This window comes from Cupressus sempervirens, chromosome 11, assembly GCF_028749045.1.
Source record: "Cupressus sempervirens isolate cs-2001-9-10 chromosome 11, ASM2874904v1, whole genome shotgun sequence".
NCBI classification, from domain to species: Eukaryota; Viridiplantae; Streptophyta; class Pinopsida; order Cupressales; family Cupressaceae; genus Cupressus; species Cupressus sempervirens.
In genome coordinates, this window is record NC_143128.1 from 150,920,948 (window position 1) to 150,938,460 (window position 17,513).

Sequence of the window (17,513 nt, forward strand, 5' to 3'; positions counted from 1 at the left end):
AGAGTTATCAAATGTTTTTCCAAGTGAGATTCTAGGCATGCCCCTAAAGAGGGACATTAATTTTAGCATTGACCTCATTCTAGGAGCGAAGCCTATCTCTAGAGCTCCTTATCATATGACTACACAAGAATTGGGTGAGTTGCATCTTTAGCTAGAGGAAATTTTGGGCAAAGGGAGTATCTAACCTAGTTTATTACCATGGGGAGCTTTAGTGCTCTTTGTGAAGAAGAAATATGGTTCTTTGTGCCTTTGTATTGATTACAGACAACTAAATAAGGTGACAATTAAGAACAGGTATCCTCTAACAAGGATCGATGATTTATTTGATTAGATCAAGGGAGCTACAGTATTCTCCAAGATTGACCTTAAGTCAAGATACCATCAACTTCACATAAAGGAAGCCAACATTCACAAGACCGCCTTTCGAACTCTCTATGGGCACTATGAGTTCACAGTGGTACCTTTTGGGTTGACAAATGCTCCATCAATTTTCATGATCTTGATGATTGGGGTTATTCGATCTTATCTTGATAAATTTGTACTTGTGTTCCTTGATGATATATTGATATATTCTAAGTCTCAAAAGAAGCATTAGGATCATTTGTGATTGGTTTTGTAGTGCTTGAGAGATAATCAGCTTTATGCCAATGCAGCTAAGTGTGAATTTTTTGAATCAAAGATACAATATTTAAGGCATGTTATATTAGGTGATGGTATTTTTGTAGACCCTATGAAGATCTAGGAAATAGTAGATTGGACTACACCAACTACTATGTCAAAGATTCATAGTTTCATGGGTTTAGCTAGTTATGATTATAGATTCATCCAAAACTTCTCCAGAATAGTGCATCCTATCATTTCCCTTCAGAGGAAAGGAAAGAAGTTTATATGGATGAAAAAATAAAAGGAGGCATTTTGAAAACTCAAGGAGGTTTTAACCAGTGCACCTATCTTAGCAATACCAGATCCAAAAGGTGATTTCATGGTGTGTATAGATGCTTCCCTTGAGGGGATTGGAGTGGTTTTGATGTAAAATGGGTGGGTGAATTGCATATGAATCACGCAAGCTCAAGGATCATGTGCTGAATTATCCTACACATGATCTTGAGTTAGCAGTAGTAGTTCATGCTTTGACAAGGTGGAGACATTTCTTGTTGGTGCACAGATTCGAACTACATAGTTATCATCGCAATCTTCAATAAATTTTCACTCAGCCTAATTTGAATGCTCTCCAAAGGTGATGGATGGAATTTCTATGTGAGTATGACTTTGAGGTAAAGTAAATTCAAGGGAAGGAGAATGTGGTGGTAGATGCCTTGAGTTGTAGGAGACATGTAATATAATCTATGACTCTTAGTGTTGATTTGAGGAGTTAGATTCTTTAGGCACTTCCTACAAATTCTTGGTACCAGGAGGTGTGTAGAGAAATAGATTCAGGGAGACCTTTTGAGGGTAAGTTTTTAGGTTATGTCCTAGAATCAGATGGTCTTTTGAGACATTCAGGAAGTATTTATGTGCTGCTACTAGATGAGTTTCACACCTTGATTCTAGCAGAGGCTCACTGTGCACCTTACTCGGCACATCCAAGTGTCAAGAACATGCATGCTGATTTGCAACATTTATTCTATTGGTCCAAGATGAAGCATGACATTGCTGATTATGGGGCTAGGTGTCTTGAGTGTTAGAGAGTCAAGGTAGAACACCAGCATCTAGCAAGACTCTTGCAACCAAATCTCATTCCTTCATGGAAGTGGAGCATCAACTTTATGGACTTCATAGTAGGATTACCTATGATTGTTCATCATCATGATGCTATCATGGTCACTATTGATCGGCTGACTAAGGTGGCACATTTTTCACTAATCAATTTTTCCTACACTATAGCATCTATAGCTAATATCTTCATGCGTGACATCATGAGAAATCATGGTATTCCTCGAAAGATCATTTCTGATAAGGATCTTGTATTCACATCTGCATTTTGGACATCACTGCAGCATAAGCTTCAAGCACAATTGAATTTCAGCTCGACATATCATCTAGAGATAGATGGTTAGACAAAGAGAGTGAATTAGGTTCTCAAAGATATGTTAAGGATGTATGTGATGGATAGGCAGACACATTGGGAGGACTATCTCTACCTAGTGGAGTTTGCTTACAACAATGGGCATCATAGTTCTATCAGTAAGGCACCATTCCAAGCTGTATATGGATGTCCTTGTCGTACACCTTTAACTTGGGATAATCTTGAGAATCGCATTTTGTTGGGTCTTGAGGTGCTTCATGACATGGAGCAACAGGTAGTGTTTATCCATGAGAACTTGACTATGGCACAGGATAGGCAGAAAAAGTATGTTGATGTACATAGGAAAGATAAGTAGTTTTCTATGGGAGATAATGTATTCTTCAGAGTGCATCTACAAAAGAGTCTGATCCATTATGGAAAGGGTTCAAAGCTAGCACCTCACTTTATGGGACCATTTGAGATTCTTGAGAGGATTGGCCCAGTTACCTATCACCGGGCTTTACCGCTCAGCCTAGCTCACATTCATGATGTTTTTCATGTTTCAATACTTAGGCAGTATATCCTTGATGTAGTACATGTTCTTGATTGGAATGCATTGTAGGTAGAGGACAGGTAGCTAGCTTTGGAGCTAGTTCATATTCTGGAGCAGTGGGAGTTGACCCTTAGGGGTTGAACCATAGAGCAGGTAAGGGTCCAATGGGACCCTACTGATGACTCTTTAGCTACATGGGAGGATGTAGCTAGATTATGAAATTCATATCCCTACTTATTTGTAGGCTTCTAGGAGTAAGCCTAATCCTAGGGAGGGTGGATGTAGTGTGTGCCCTAGTTTACATTTTTCTGGTTACATTGTTGCTATCATTGCTGGACTTTGATAGGCCAGTTTTATGTTGATGGTTAGTAGCATTATTTTGAGACTATCGGATATTATGTTACAAATTTAGTTGATATATGATGAGATTACTTAGACTCTACATTTCAAGTATGCATGATGATTATTACATTATTCTTAGTTATTGATGATGTTTAGCTAGATGGATTATTATATGTGTTGTCTTATGAATACTTACCCCATACTACATGCGTATGGTGTGTGTGTTTGTTTTCTTTATGTATGGCATTTTTGATGTGGTTAAGGAAGGGAGTTGTAGTCACCTACTAGTAGGGATCTACACGATGCACCACTTCCTGCCACTGTCTGTTTAGCTTAGCATATGTATATATATATATATATATATATATATATATATAATGTATGTACATGCATGGATTTTATGCAGGTTGCAGGTACCAGGTATTGACTTCCCTGAATTGCTAGGATGAGTGTACCCTATTGCACTATCTCAATGGTAAGAGAGGGGAGATAAATTCTTGAGTCCAACTCCTAAACCCTTAAACCATTTGTCCTAGAAAGGTAGGACAAGTATCTGAGATGTTTTACCTTTCGAATGCATCAGATGACGTAATTCATGATTTTAAGCCCTTAGACTAAATTTGTATGGATTGTTCTATGATGGGTTTTCATATTTTATTTTGGAGTTCTTTGGTGAATTTCTATTAATTAAGTCTAAATTAAAAGATTTAATTAGTGATTTAATTAGTTTTAAAAATTAATATAATATTATGATATTTTGATATTTTGATTCTAATTAATTAAATGGGAAATTAATTAAATTAAAGAAATTAAATAATAATAAAATAATAATATGAATAATAATAAAAGAATTAAAATAAAAGTCATAAGGCTACCTAAGAGTATGCGCACCTCTTGAATGCACATGTGTCTACAACACAAGAGTTAGTGCACAAATTTAGCACATGGTGTCTACAACCTTGTGACTCATCTAGAAGGTTGGAAAAAGCTCATTCTTAGTTGTCAACACTTATCTTATATTCTAGTTGTTTCTAGAGACATTCTAGGTGCTTCTTGAGAGGTCCTTATATTTAGGCACTCCTAGTAGCTTGGGGAGCATTTTTGGGTGGATCTGTAAATGTTGGAGAAGGAAGGGACTTTTCTCTATAGATTTTGAGGAGAAGTGAATTAGCATCAGTGTCTAGGTAGACACTCGTGATTTTGCATATGTTATTTTGCTTCTTTTACTTCCTGTCTTCTTCATGTCTTCTGAATGCTTTCTGAGGAGTTCATGTGTTGAATGTTTCAATTATATGCATTCTTGTCATGGATATTTAAATTTTTGTATGGGAAAGAAAACCACAAGATGTGTATAGCTCTCTTTAGTGGATTTGAGAAATTTATTGGGATAGGGTTTAAACGTTATGGATAAATCTTCTCAAAAGGAAAAAGTAGATAACTTTTAATAAAAGGGAGATACATTGTATTCATATCTAAGATTTGAGCTTGATCTAGATATGTATATATATAAATCCTTTAAAAATAAAATTTGGCTGTGCAATTTTGTAATTTAAATTATAAATAAAAGAATTTATATTAAAACATTTGTATTCAAAAAAAAAATTATAGTAAAAATCGGGGTCCTTGCAAATAAAATTATTTATTAAAAAAATTATATTGGAAAATGTTTTGGGGGAACGTTTTATTTTCTTTATATATATATATTTAATTCTCAAAATATTTATTAAAAAATTAAAATTTTAATATGGGAGGGATGAAACCCATGCCCCATATATTTACTCCACAGGTCACAAAGTACCTACCATCACAGGTACTGCAACGACAGGGGTACTCAATACCTGTTATTATTGCAGGCCTTGTGATAGTAGGGTACTGCGTACCCACGACAATGGTAATATATGCTAGTTATTTTTAAAAATATATATATGTTAATGAAATATGTGTATCGTTTGTTAATATTTCAATTATTATAATGCCATTAAAAATAAATATTATTAATAATTTTTAAATATCAATTATTATATATTTTTTTAATATTAATAATTAGCAATTATTATATTTATTATAAATGAAATTATATTAATATTTTTATTCTTTTAATAATTAATTATCTTATAGTATTTTAGATTATATAAATTTAATTGGATTTAATTTGTTTCGGGTGAAGGAAAGATAATAATGAGGATAAATTTGTAATCGCTCATGTTAGATTTGTAATGTGTCCTATTGGAACATGATGGGGGTTATTATCTAAATATGTGTTAATCCTTTGGGCACTTTAGAAAGTTGATTTAAATGAGTTAAGGGGGGTGAAAATCTTTGTCCTATTGAAACTAATGCATGGGTTAGTTATAGGGAAGACGAACAATGTCCCTTCACCTAATATCTAAATCTAAAACAAAAACTGAAACCCCACACTTAATTCAACTATGAGATTTTAACCAAAAAAAAACATGTGCTTGCATTTTGTGTTTTCTCTATGCTATCTGTTTTGGATTCTGGGGTTGACTAGATTGTTGACCAATTATAGGATGTCTACTAGAGGCTTAGGGGATTATGATATGTGATGTCATGCTGATGTTTTTTGATCTTGATCTTTCTAAACCCAACCATGGTTATGAGATGGCATGCTCTATGATGTGTGTGGTTTACTTATTGATATTGCTTCTAGTCTTCCTATGTAAGCTGTGATATATGTAACCATTTTGAGTCATCGATCAGTCGTATTTGGATTACTTTCCAAATGCCTTGATGATAGTGATGTGTTATTTGATCTTGATGACATCATGTTGTGACATGTATGACTTGACCATTTTGAAGTCTTTGAATAGTGTTATTTTGAGATATTTTTCAGCTGCTCATTGAGAATCGATGGACACTGTGAATTGTCATTTGATGCTTTTTAGTTACTCATAGAGAACTGATATGTTATTATGATTATCTTTATGATGCCTTCCAGTCGCTTATATAGGACTGAGGTAATTATGTGATTTTGTGATTTCATGAGCTTAGGGTAGGTTATCTACATGTAGTGTCAGGAAGTGGCTTGCAATGGGGGTCGAGGCCCTAAATGGCTACTAAGGTAACTCATTGTAAATTATTTAATAAGTGAAAACATTACACTAAATACTAACTTAAATGAACCAAATAAGATAATTGTATGTTCTTGCCCATGCCTCGAGTGCTAGTATAGACTAGGATGGGAGTATAGAGAATGCTTGGTTGTGACCTTGCATTCTATAGTATGCCTCGTTAGTACAAAAGGATACTAGTGGCCACATGCAGATCACTAGGGGGTTGGGGTCTATTGAGAGACTACTAAGGTAACTCTAGCATGATTCATGCAATGACACTTTCTCACTTACATAGTAGGTTTCCTACATGTCTTGTGTGCCTCTGGGTATAGGTGTCAGCCCTTTATGTTGGAACCTTTGAGTTAGTATACTTTTAGGATTCTTGGACTTAGAAAGTACTTGTGCTATGTGATTTGATAACCTATTTGGGACTTGAGATTATCTCCTCAGTGCGGTGGGAGTGGGCCATTTAGGTCCCACACGATCCGATGGTAGTGCTTCTTCACTCTTACCATTTGAGATCTTTCTGAGACATAGTGGCTACAGCATTCTTTGTTCACATTTATCTTCATTGTGATCTTGGATCATTATGATGGACATGTATCCTTATATTGTTGATTAGCATATGATAGATGATGTTATCTACTTATAGAATCATCTTATGCTTTATTTTTCATGATTATATTTTCTTTTGCATATGATGTAGTATGTTTTAGGAGTGACATTCCAACTATGGTAATATCGATGATCTCTTTGGTGACTTGGGATGTTATGCATGAAGGGATGTCTAGGGCCTAGGATGGTCTAATGATGCTATTGATGGATGGGAGGAACCAAACACTTAGATAATTGTGTTTTATGATGTATGGTTATCTGTTGCGATGGATGATATATCTTTTATGATGATGGATGTTTCATGTATGGTATATGGTTTCATTTACTTTATTGCACTTGCATCATGGATTAGAATAGGATGATGTACTTTATTTATGCATATGTATATTCATTTAAGTCTTTCATACCCTATGACATTTACAGTGGATGATTGTCCATTATGAAAATTTAATTTACTAAGGGACATTTGGAACAAATGTATATTTCTTAAGAACATTGGACTTTTCACTATTATTTCATGTGGGTGTGGAATTAGATGGAATTAATATTAGTTAATTTAAATATGATTCAACGTTAAGGGATCCTTAATGAATGTAATCTGTTATGTATGTTTATGTATATTTTTAGTTAAATGATGTTATTGCTTTTGCTACTATGTGTATGTTGTGAATGGTTTAATTTTCATGTTTTCAAAAGAAAAATTCTACCAAACTTAGTGAGACTTTAGGTTAATTCTTCTGGATCCCTTGGCGGGGTGTTACAAGAAACCTTGGGGAAAGGAGTGCAGAACAAAGGTGTAAGAGGTGTAAGAGTTGTAAATGAAGTGCAAGCTTTATTGGATCATGAGTTTTTCACACATGTGTGAGCAAACACTTAGGAACTAAAAGGTGTTTAGAAGGGTATTTAAAATAAATAAGTGGGATTAAGTAGTGGGTAGGCTTAGAAGGATGAGAGTGATGGGTGTAGACTAGGTTTCAGGATGAGATTAGGATTAAGTTAAATAAAATTTAACTAAATCATAGGATTAAAAAAAATAATAAAGTAGAGGGACTTAAATAAATTTAATACATTAGAGAGGAAGTATTTAAATCAAATTTAAATACATTAGGAAAAATGAACCTATTTAGTTAAATAAATTTAATTAAATAAGTAGAAGAATATGACAAATATAATTAATTAATAAATAAATAATGATAATGTCATAGGAAATATTAAATAAATTAATATAGTGTTTGGGATGATTTTAAGTGTCTACATTTTGCCCCTCTTTGATGTGATGTTAAAATGACATTATATCAAAAAAAGAAAAAATAGGTTGCCCTAGATGGGTAAAAGCACATATCTGTGTCACCGTTTATGATACCAATACCTATTTTCATCAAATCTCATTTCTCCATCAAAACTTAATTTTTTTCAAAAACTAAAAATACCCTTTTATAGATCTCAGATTCAATATCATCATTATATAAAGTTTTTATTTTTTTGATTAGTTATAATATGTTATGATCTCAAAATATTATAAGTAGATATTTTCAACATTTCAGAAGATGCTCCCTCAAAAGAGGAAAAAAATAATAAATCATATCAAAAATATTTTAAAATTATAATTAATATCTTGAGGAGAGAATCCTCTTCAAGAATATGTATTTTTTTTTTCAAGAAGGTATAGATTTGATCGAGAAGTTTTGACAGGAGGAAAAAACTGTTGGATTCTAATAAGGTTGAACTTGAGTACTTATAACAAAGAAAATATACAAAAAAAAAAATTTTATTATTATTTTTTTCACTAGCTATACATGTCATCTATAAGATATTTTTTAATTAGAACAAAAAAAGATGATTTGCATATACTTGTTTAACGAGAACTACACCCTATATTTTTTACACTTAAGAAAGGGACTTCAAAATAAAATAAAATGAATAAATTCTTACTCAAAAAAATTATAAAATTTTTAGGCATAAAATTCATCCAATTTCAGACATTTCATTAGTTTGCATCATCTTCATATTTTAAACACAACTACCATTTTTTTTGTCATTAATGTTGAACTATCACATTCTGATATCCTATTTCTTTACAAAAGGTCACATAGGTTTGTGCTTTTACCCAAAGAGGATAGGAGTCCTAGGAGTTGTGTCATAGCAACGACAGGAGAGGAAGGTGCCCATTCAAGGACATGGGGTGAAAAAGGAATATATTTTGCCCCATTTTCTTGAAAATAGACATGGGAAGGAAAATGGAAAGAGAAAATGCTTAAAAGATGACCTTGCATAACTTGTTGGAAAGAGTGGAATGAAGTAGGGTGAATTGGATAATAATTAATCTAAATTTAGTTGAACTACATGATTACATGGGATTTAGTTGTGTTCATATGGGAGAGAACACCCTAGTTTATAATTACAAGATGAGTTACATATCAAATTTTATAGAAATAGAGATGACAATATTCCTTTATGTGGACTAGACTCTCAACAAAATAGAGATTGTAGGAACATAGATATAGGCTTCATAGTTATGATGAAAAATATGACATATACACACTGGAGAGGTTTGGAAACACCCAAATTCTTATTAGGGATCTTGGTGGAAAGTGTGCTTACCTATTACCCCCAAGGAGTAATGCATAACCATAACTCAAAAACTAGTAGAGAAGTGCTAAAGAATCATGAAAATAGATCATATTGCAAAATGATGCGTGTAATCAGGTTAAACCATTCAGATGATACCAAGATATTGAAGATTGAGGCACACTTGGGAAGGCTATCACTGACACACAAAGATAAAATCAACAAAAAAACCTTATGACCAAGTACTCATTCAGTCCATAGTTCTTGCCATGAACTTGATTCTAATAGTGAAATTTGTTAAGCTTGTGTAGGAAGGATGCATCCTATAAGGAAAAAATTGATTATTTGATTGAATTCTATTGAAATTTTTGTGATTTCTCACTAGCAATGGTGTGAAACAAAAAAGGTTCTAAAATCATTTAGTCTCAATGTGAATTTGTGAAAATTTGTTTGCAATCACTATTTTTATAAGCTTACTTTGATGGGATGAAGTTCAATGTCATGAGATTAGATGATGAATAGAAGAATTTGGATAAGATATGATAAGATGATGGATGAATTTAATTGGAATGGAAGAGGAATGCAAGAGAGTGGGTAATAAATATCCTCTAGAGGAAAGTTTTCTTAATGAAAGACTATAAGTTTGATCACTTGGTATATGCAAATAGATGGAAAAATGAAGGAATTGATTATGGAAATTTATTTGTATGAAAAAATTAGAAGGGATTATGATTAGATTAAAGGAGAAATTAATTGATTGAATTGATGAAAATGATGAGAGCGGGACCATTGACAAGGGAGATCCAAGGAATGGTAAATGGATGAGAAGGGTGGGGATATTGGAATGGTGGAATAATATGGGGGACCAAAGGATTTGAGATATGAAAATGGGGAGCCAAGGATCATGTTTCAAAGGAGTGACCAAAAATGCCCCATACCAAGGATAGATAAATGGAAGGAAATGTGGTTGGAAAGGATGTGTTAACATGGAAAGATGGTGTGAAGGATATTGTATAGAGGAAGTGAGAGCATGTGGATGTCCAAAGCATGAATGAATTTTTTTTGTTGTGCCTCTAGTATTGATCATGAGAATAGGCATGAAAGTGGAATGAATAAGGGATATGGGAGGGAGGGTATGAAATAGGGATAATGATATAAAGAGTATGAATGAAATATGGGATATGAAATGGATGAAGTGGATGGGATAACCAAGATCAAGAACATATGAAAGAAGGATGGAAGTATGTAGGAGTATGGATGGATGATGGAATAAATGAACATGACAAGGACTATGGGATGCAAGATATGGATAGGATGTCAAGATCAAAGATGTGAAAGTGGATGCAAATATGTAGGATAATGGATGGATATGAAAAGTGAGCATGAAGGGATGAAAGGAATAGGATAGTCAAGATCAAAGATAGAAAAAGATGATGGCCAATAGATGGAAATATGGAAGATATATAATGTAGTGTAGTATGGATGGAGCTTTCCACCAACATAGAGTGCAAGTGGAAGAGGAAAAGTGAATGGATGGAACAGTGGAATTGAAAGATACTGGATAGAAAGGGAGGATTCAAGCATCTAGATACATGGATTGTATCCCTTGATATTTCTTCTTATGTCTTTGTTATTTTCAAGGAATTTTGACTAGTTTGTTATAGATGTTGGTGAGATAGTGAAAAGTAGGATGAAATGGAGGCCAAGGACATGAAATTTTTTGGATTAAGGGGGTGGAGTGGATAGAAGAAAGACATGGTTGATGGATGCTAGGTTGGAAGACATGTGAATGAGTGGATGAAGGAGGTATAAAGATCTTCATTGACACATACCTTGAAAGGTGATGGAAAGGAGGAAATTTTGGAGGATATGTAGTAGAAAGTTTGAATTTTGGAACATAGGGACCCAAAATGGATGAAGGAGATGGTGGGTTTAGGATGGTGGATTTTGCTACATAAAGACCCAAAATGGAGCTAAAAAATGGAAGCTTTGATGATTTATGAATGAGGGAAGCATTTGGATTAGTGAAATTGGATGCCATTTTGAAGTTTTCTTTGAGATTGATTGCTTCATTAAGTAGCTTTGGAATCCACATGATTTTTGCAATTTTCATTTTCAGCCTTTGTGGCCTTCTAATTTTGTTTTGGATTATATTTTTCTTTTCTTGGACATTTCATTAAGAGGGGACATGTTGATCCTTATATTTTTTTATATTTTTGGCTTCATTCTCTTTATCTTTGGCATCCAATTTGCTTTTGTTTGCCATGGTATGGGTGCATGAGGATAAAAGGTATGGAGAGCTTATGAATGAAATTGAGGGTGAAAACTAGAAGGAATTCAAGCACGTGTTCCCTTGTTGATCTTTAATAGGTATATGAGGGGATGAAGTGGAAAACATGGATATGGTGGATGGATGTATGTAAGGACCCAAAAATGGATGCAAGGGATGAAGGACTTGGTTTTAGAACATTAGGATGCAAAAGGGATGGAAGTGAGAAAGGAATGGGAATATGGATATAATGGCCCAAAATGGACTTAGAATATGGGTGATGGGAATATTTAGGTTTGGATTCAGGAATGTTAGGTTTGAAAGGAGTGGAAGATGTGGGTAAAAGCACAAACCTGTGTCACCTTTTATGAAGAGACGTGATATCAGAATGTGACAATTCAACATTAATGACAAAAAAAATGGTATTTGTGTTCAGAATTTGAAAATGATGTAAACTGATGAAATGTGTATAATTGGATGAAATTTATGCCTATCATTTTTTCAATCCTTTTGAGTAAGAATTTATTCATTTCTTTTATTTTGAATTCCCTTTTTTAACTATAAAAAATATAGGGTGTAGTTCCCGTCAAAAAAAAAATGCAAATCATCTTTTTTTGTTTTGATTTGAAAATATCTTATAGATGACATGTATATCTAGTACACAAAAAAAGAAATAATTTTTTTTGATCTATATTGTCTTTGTTATAAGTACTCAAGCTTGACCTTCTCAGAAGTCAATAGTTTTTTCCTCCTGTCAAAACTTCCCAATCAAATCTACACCTTCTCGAGAAAAAATTACATATTCATGAAGAGGACTCTCTTCTCTAGAGATAAATATTTTTTTTTTGTTTTTTTGGTATGATTTACTATTTTTCCCCCTTTTTTAAGTGAACATCTTCTGAAATGTTGAAATATCGACTTATAATATTTTGAAATTCTAACATATTATAACTAATCAAAACACTCAAAAATTTATATTATGATGATATTGAATCTAAGATCTATAAAAGGTATTTTTAGTTTTGAATAAAATTTAGTTTTGATAGAGAAATGAAATTTGACCAAAATAGGTTTTGATATCACAAACAGTAACACAGATTTGTGCTTTGACCCATGTACCAACATCTTGAGACAATATTTCTAAAATGGGATACTTATCATTTTTGAATACAAGATGTGAGTCCATGTATAGGGGTTTCATGAATGGATTGGATAGGTGTGATAGGGTCATGTGTAGGATTAGGATCATGAGGAGAATTATGAGGGATAATAGGATCTTGAGATGGAGTGGGATCATGAAAGGCAAATGAAGGGGTACTTTGATCTTGACTTAAAAGAAGATCATGTACTGGAATGGAAGGAATAATAGGATCATATAATGGAGTGGATGGAATGGAATTATGAAATGGAACATTTTGATCTTGACATGGAGGAGTATTACTAGATGGAGTGGAAGGAGAATCCTCATGAAGTGGAGGATCAATGGATGTTAACACTTGAGATGGAGGGGAATTGGTAGTGTGCATAGTGCATGGAATGTCATGATCTTGATTAGGAAGAGGATCATGAGATAGATTAAGAGTGATAAATAGATTTTGAGGGATAAGGGAATAATGAGATGGAGAAATACTTAGATCTAGAGGAGAAAAGGAACCCATAATGACATGTTTTGGAGGAAGTTCTTGAGATGGAATTGGGTGTATGACTTGGTGTTATTGGATCACTATATTTTTAGTTTTGTATTTAGACAAGCTTCTTACCAATGATTGTGGGACAAAGACATACTTATTACAAGGTGGCGATGGTGTTGATTTTGGAGGATTTAGATTGTGTGGAGGCTAAGGCATGGGTAGGGGATTGGGATGATGGTTTTGGACATTAAGCACAAAGTATGGGGAATTACATAGAGTATTTGGGTTGGATGGAATATGAGGATTATAGTCTTTGAAACATGGGGGAAGAGGATACATGTCTTGAAAGGTAGATTTTTTCTTTTGATTTTCTTGGCTCAAGATAGAATGCTTGAATTCCTCAATTTCTTTGGCAATAACATATTTTTTTGAGAAATTATGTGGGCTATGAATAGAATGATATGTCATTGAAGGGTTATGAGGTGGATTTCTCTTGTCAAAGGTAGAAGAATAAGGAATGTGAGATGGATTATGATTGCACATACAATTTTGAGGATTGATTTGATATGAGGTTTTTGCTGGAGGTGTGACTCCATATTGCCTTTGAAGGTCCCCAACCATTTGGTTAAGCCAATTTTTATCCATGGAACTTAGATGAGGGGCGATGAAAGATTTGATGATGGATGAACTATGACCTTAGGACTAGGAGCAATTTTGGACTCTTTGTTTGATTTGATTTGGATTGGATTTGACTTGATATTGATTGGATATGTTTTGATTTAATTTGATATTGGATGAAGGTTTATGATAACCTTGATAATATTTTGGGTTATTCAAGCTAACTAGGATTAAATTACAAGGATTATGATGGTGCTCCTAAGTCCAAAGTGGAAGATTTGATGAAAAGTTGAATTAGAATAAGAGTTGAATGGATGAAATTGGAAAGATTGATTGTGGATGAAGATGTAAATGGATTGAATTAAGAATAAATTAGAAATGAATGAATTTGACAAGGGATTGGATTAGAAGGATGATGATTTGAAGGATTTAATTAAGGATGAATTATGATATTGGCTAAGGAAATTAGATCTTGATGTGGATTATGAATCATGACTAGGATGAAGATTAGGGATTTTATTTAATGATTAATAAAATGAGGTAATAACTAGGATGGTTGAGATTTTGAAGAGTGTGATGAAATGGATGAATAGAAGAAGTGATGTGGAAAACAAGAGCTTCTTTTTGTTTTTTTTTTTTCGATTTTTTTTTGGATTTTGAACTTTTATGATGTTTTTGGATTTTTTCAAACTTAACATGTAATTCATATAATGAAATATATATGAAAAAATTAGATTGTGTGTTCCCTTCAAATGGGGAGGGTTTCAAACATTCAAGCATGTAGAACACACCAAAAATCCTACAAGGCTTTGACAAAGATATACAAGCTCAACTAGGGGTGTCCTTGATATACACAAGGTACATGAGGCCCAAATCTTTAGATGAAAGAAATTAATGCCACATAGTCGGGAGGAGACAGTAACCCAAATCTCCACCTTCACTTTCCAAAGGTATAATTTTTTTGGGGCTTAGCCAAGAGTGAAAAGATTTTACTTCCAAGAGAGGTGTCTTTCAATTCACCTCTCAATATTTATACTCTACCAGAATGCTAGAGTTGAGGTTGTCCCAAGGGGTGATAAAATCCCCAAGGAGGCCTCCTAAAAAAAATGTAAAACAAGGCCACTTATTTCTTGTGCACTCAAGATCACTCGAAGGTGTGAGAGGAGAGAATGTATAAGTGGCCTCGGAGTTTAAATGCCACTTATTTTTTCCCAATGGATCTTTAGGTTTTGTAATTTATTATTGAAGACACTCATGTTTATAACATACAATGTTCTTTCCAACTTGACAACGTCATCAAATTAATAAAAATTGAGAGTTCACCAACATAAGAAAATCGAGCATCATTAACATAAGAAATTTGATAAGGAAAGAGTCAATTCCTTTATGCATTAAAGATTGAGTGAGTTTTCATTTTAAACAAAAAATTCAAAGGTTCATTGCAATGTTCTCTGGACCTTAAGCATTCAAGATTTAATGAGATTCATTTTAAACCCAAGTTGAAATGTGTATCATAGTATTGTTCTTTAATCTTTATGTATTCAAGAGTGTGATCACTAGCATGCATTCAAATGAGAAATGTGCTTTCTTTAGTGCACTCAAGAGTGTATTTTAGCATTCATTCCTATTGGCTCATGATTTATTAGTTTTGAAACTGACCAAGAAACAAGACCAATGGAACTAAGGTTAGCAAATTCCCATGATGGATACACTTGACTACAATCTTGGGCCAACTATAAGGCATAACTCCTTCTTCACTTTAGGCTCTACAACACCTGGGTAGGTTAACCTTGAGGTTCTTATATATGGTACTAATGTAATTAAACATAAATCTAAACCTAATAATAGAAAATGAAACCCTCTTTATCTTCTGATACTTATGCAATAACATAGGAATGAAATAGCTACAAGCCATAAACTATGAACCTATAAGCTAAGTGAGGGTCAATTCTTTTTAGCCCACTACAAAACATGGAAAACTGAATTTATTTGATAAAAATGATTTGTGTGAATAACTTTCACCTTATCTTGCATCTAACTTAGTGATCAGTGCCTTATCTATTGGGACATAGAACCATTACTAGTAGGATGACCTAACTTGATTGCATTACAATTAAGTTTGTCAACTAAAATCCTCAAATTTCATTCTTATAAAATATCCCCTTCATACACCTAGAAACCCTATCAGAACGTTGAAGCATTTACTTAACTCCTTGAGTCAAAAGCAACAATAGATCTAATACACAACTCATCCAAGCTGTCTTAAATTGAATAAACCTTATTTATTCAATCTCAAAGCTAATAGCATATGAAGAATTAGGAGACAAAATAAGAAAACTTAGATAATTCATTGCAAAATCCCTTTTATATTCATCCTTGGAAAGATTGAATACATCAACTAGTAAAGCTAAATGAATCTCTAGATAATTCACATGATCTAGCATCAATTTCCATTATCTCAAAATAAAAACACGTGAAGATGAAATGAAAATCTGCACAAGAGTGGATGTGTGGCCTTCACTGCTAGAGCTCAGCTCAATTAGATAGGAAGTAAAACCATCAACAACCTTGGTTTCATGATGAAAATTGGAACCCTTCTGGTTTCCCCAAAGAAAACTACCCAAAAAAAAACCTTTACAAAAGAAAAGAAGAAATGATGATATAGGAGGAAAGAAATCCCAGATTTGATCAAAAGATGACAAGTGTCCCCTCAAAATTCTTTCCCAACAAGTTGAAAAACCTTTCTCTACCCTCTCTCTACAACTACAAATCAAATCCAAATCATTTGGCCTCCAAAAAGCACAAACTATCTAAGATATTTGATTGAAAAGATAACTAATTTTGATGCCCAATTTGAAACTAAAAGCCAAAGAAAAAATTAGTTAAATGACCTCAAAAAGCCAAGAAAACCTTTTAGAACCAATTTTCTTCACATTTAGGCTTCAATAGTCATTTATATCTACCTCTTAACCAACCCTGATGCTCCATGATGAAATCTAGTCATTCTATTGAGAATGCCCTAGAATTTACAAATTCGCTTATAGACTAAACTGGTGAGCACCTTTGTAGAAACTAACTCCATATTCAAAAAAATTAGATCATCTTGGTTCCAAGAGTCTATTGGAATAGGATAAAAATTGCCCTAGTTATGGCCATTTGAAATTTAGGCTCTAGTTAGGCTTCAAGATTACATTTACACAAATATTTGAATTTTTCAAAACTTAAAACTATATCATAAATCCAAATTTGATTTTAAAACTTTATGACCTGTGTTCATGTTTAAAACTACTAAACAACAAAATTCTCAACACCAAAATGATAATACTCACACAATCTAAGGATGAGCCACTTCCTATTAACAACTCTATGTGCAAACCATTTGGACCAACTTCAATAAAACCAAGAATGGTTTCCTACTCTTTAGGCTATGCAAAACCAAGGTGGGTTTACCTAGGGGTGCCTTAGATAAACACTATTATATGAGAATTATATTAATTTTATTCTTATCCCCATCTCTAATTCCTAATACTTATACATTTTATCCAATTTTTGATACTTTCAGACCAATATGCATCCCTTATAAGAAGATTTAGTCCTAATTCTCCTTAAGTTTACAATTATTTCTAGGAATAGCAACTACCTAAGACCTAGAAATAAAATATAAATGAGTGTTGACCAATATTATAACCTTAAACAAAATGGAACAAGAACAATTTTGAATTTGTGATTAATTTGATATGCATAAGCAACATTTACCCCAACTCACTCCTGATTCATGAGAGCAGTGTCTTATCCATTGGGAAAAAGACTATCTATTGGTCAAAGATCTAATTCAATA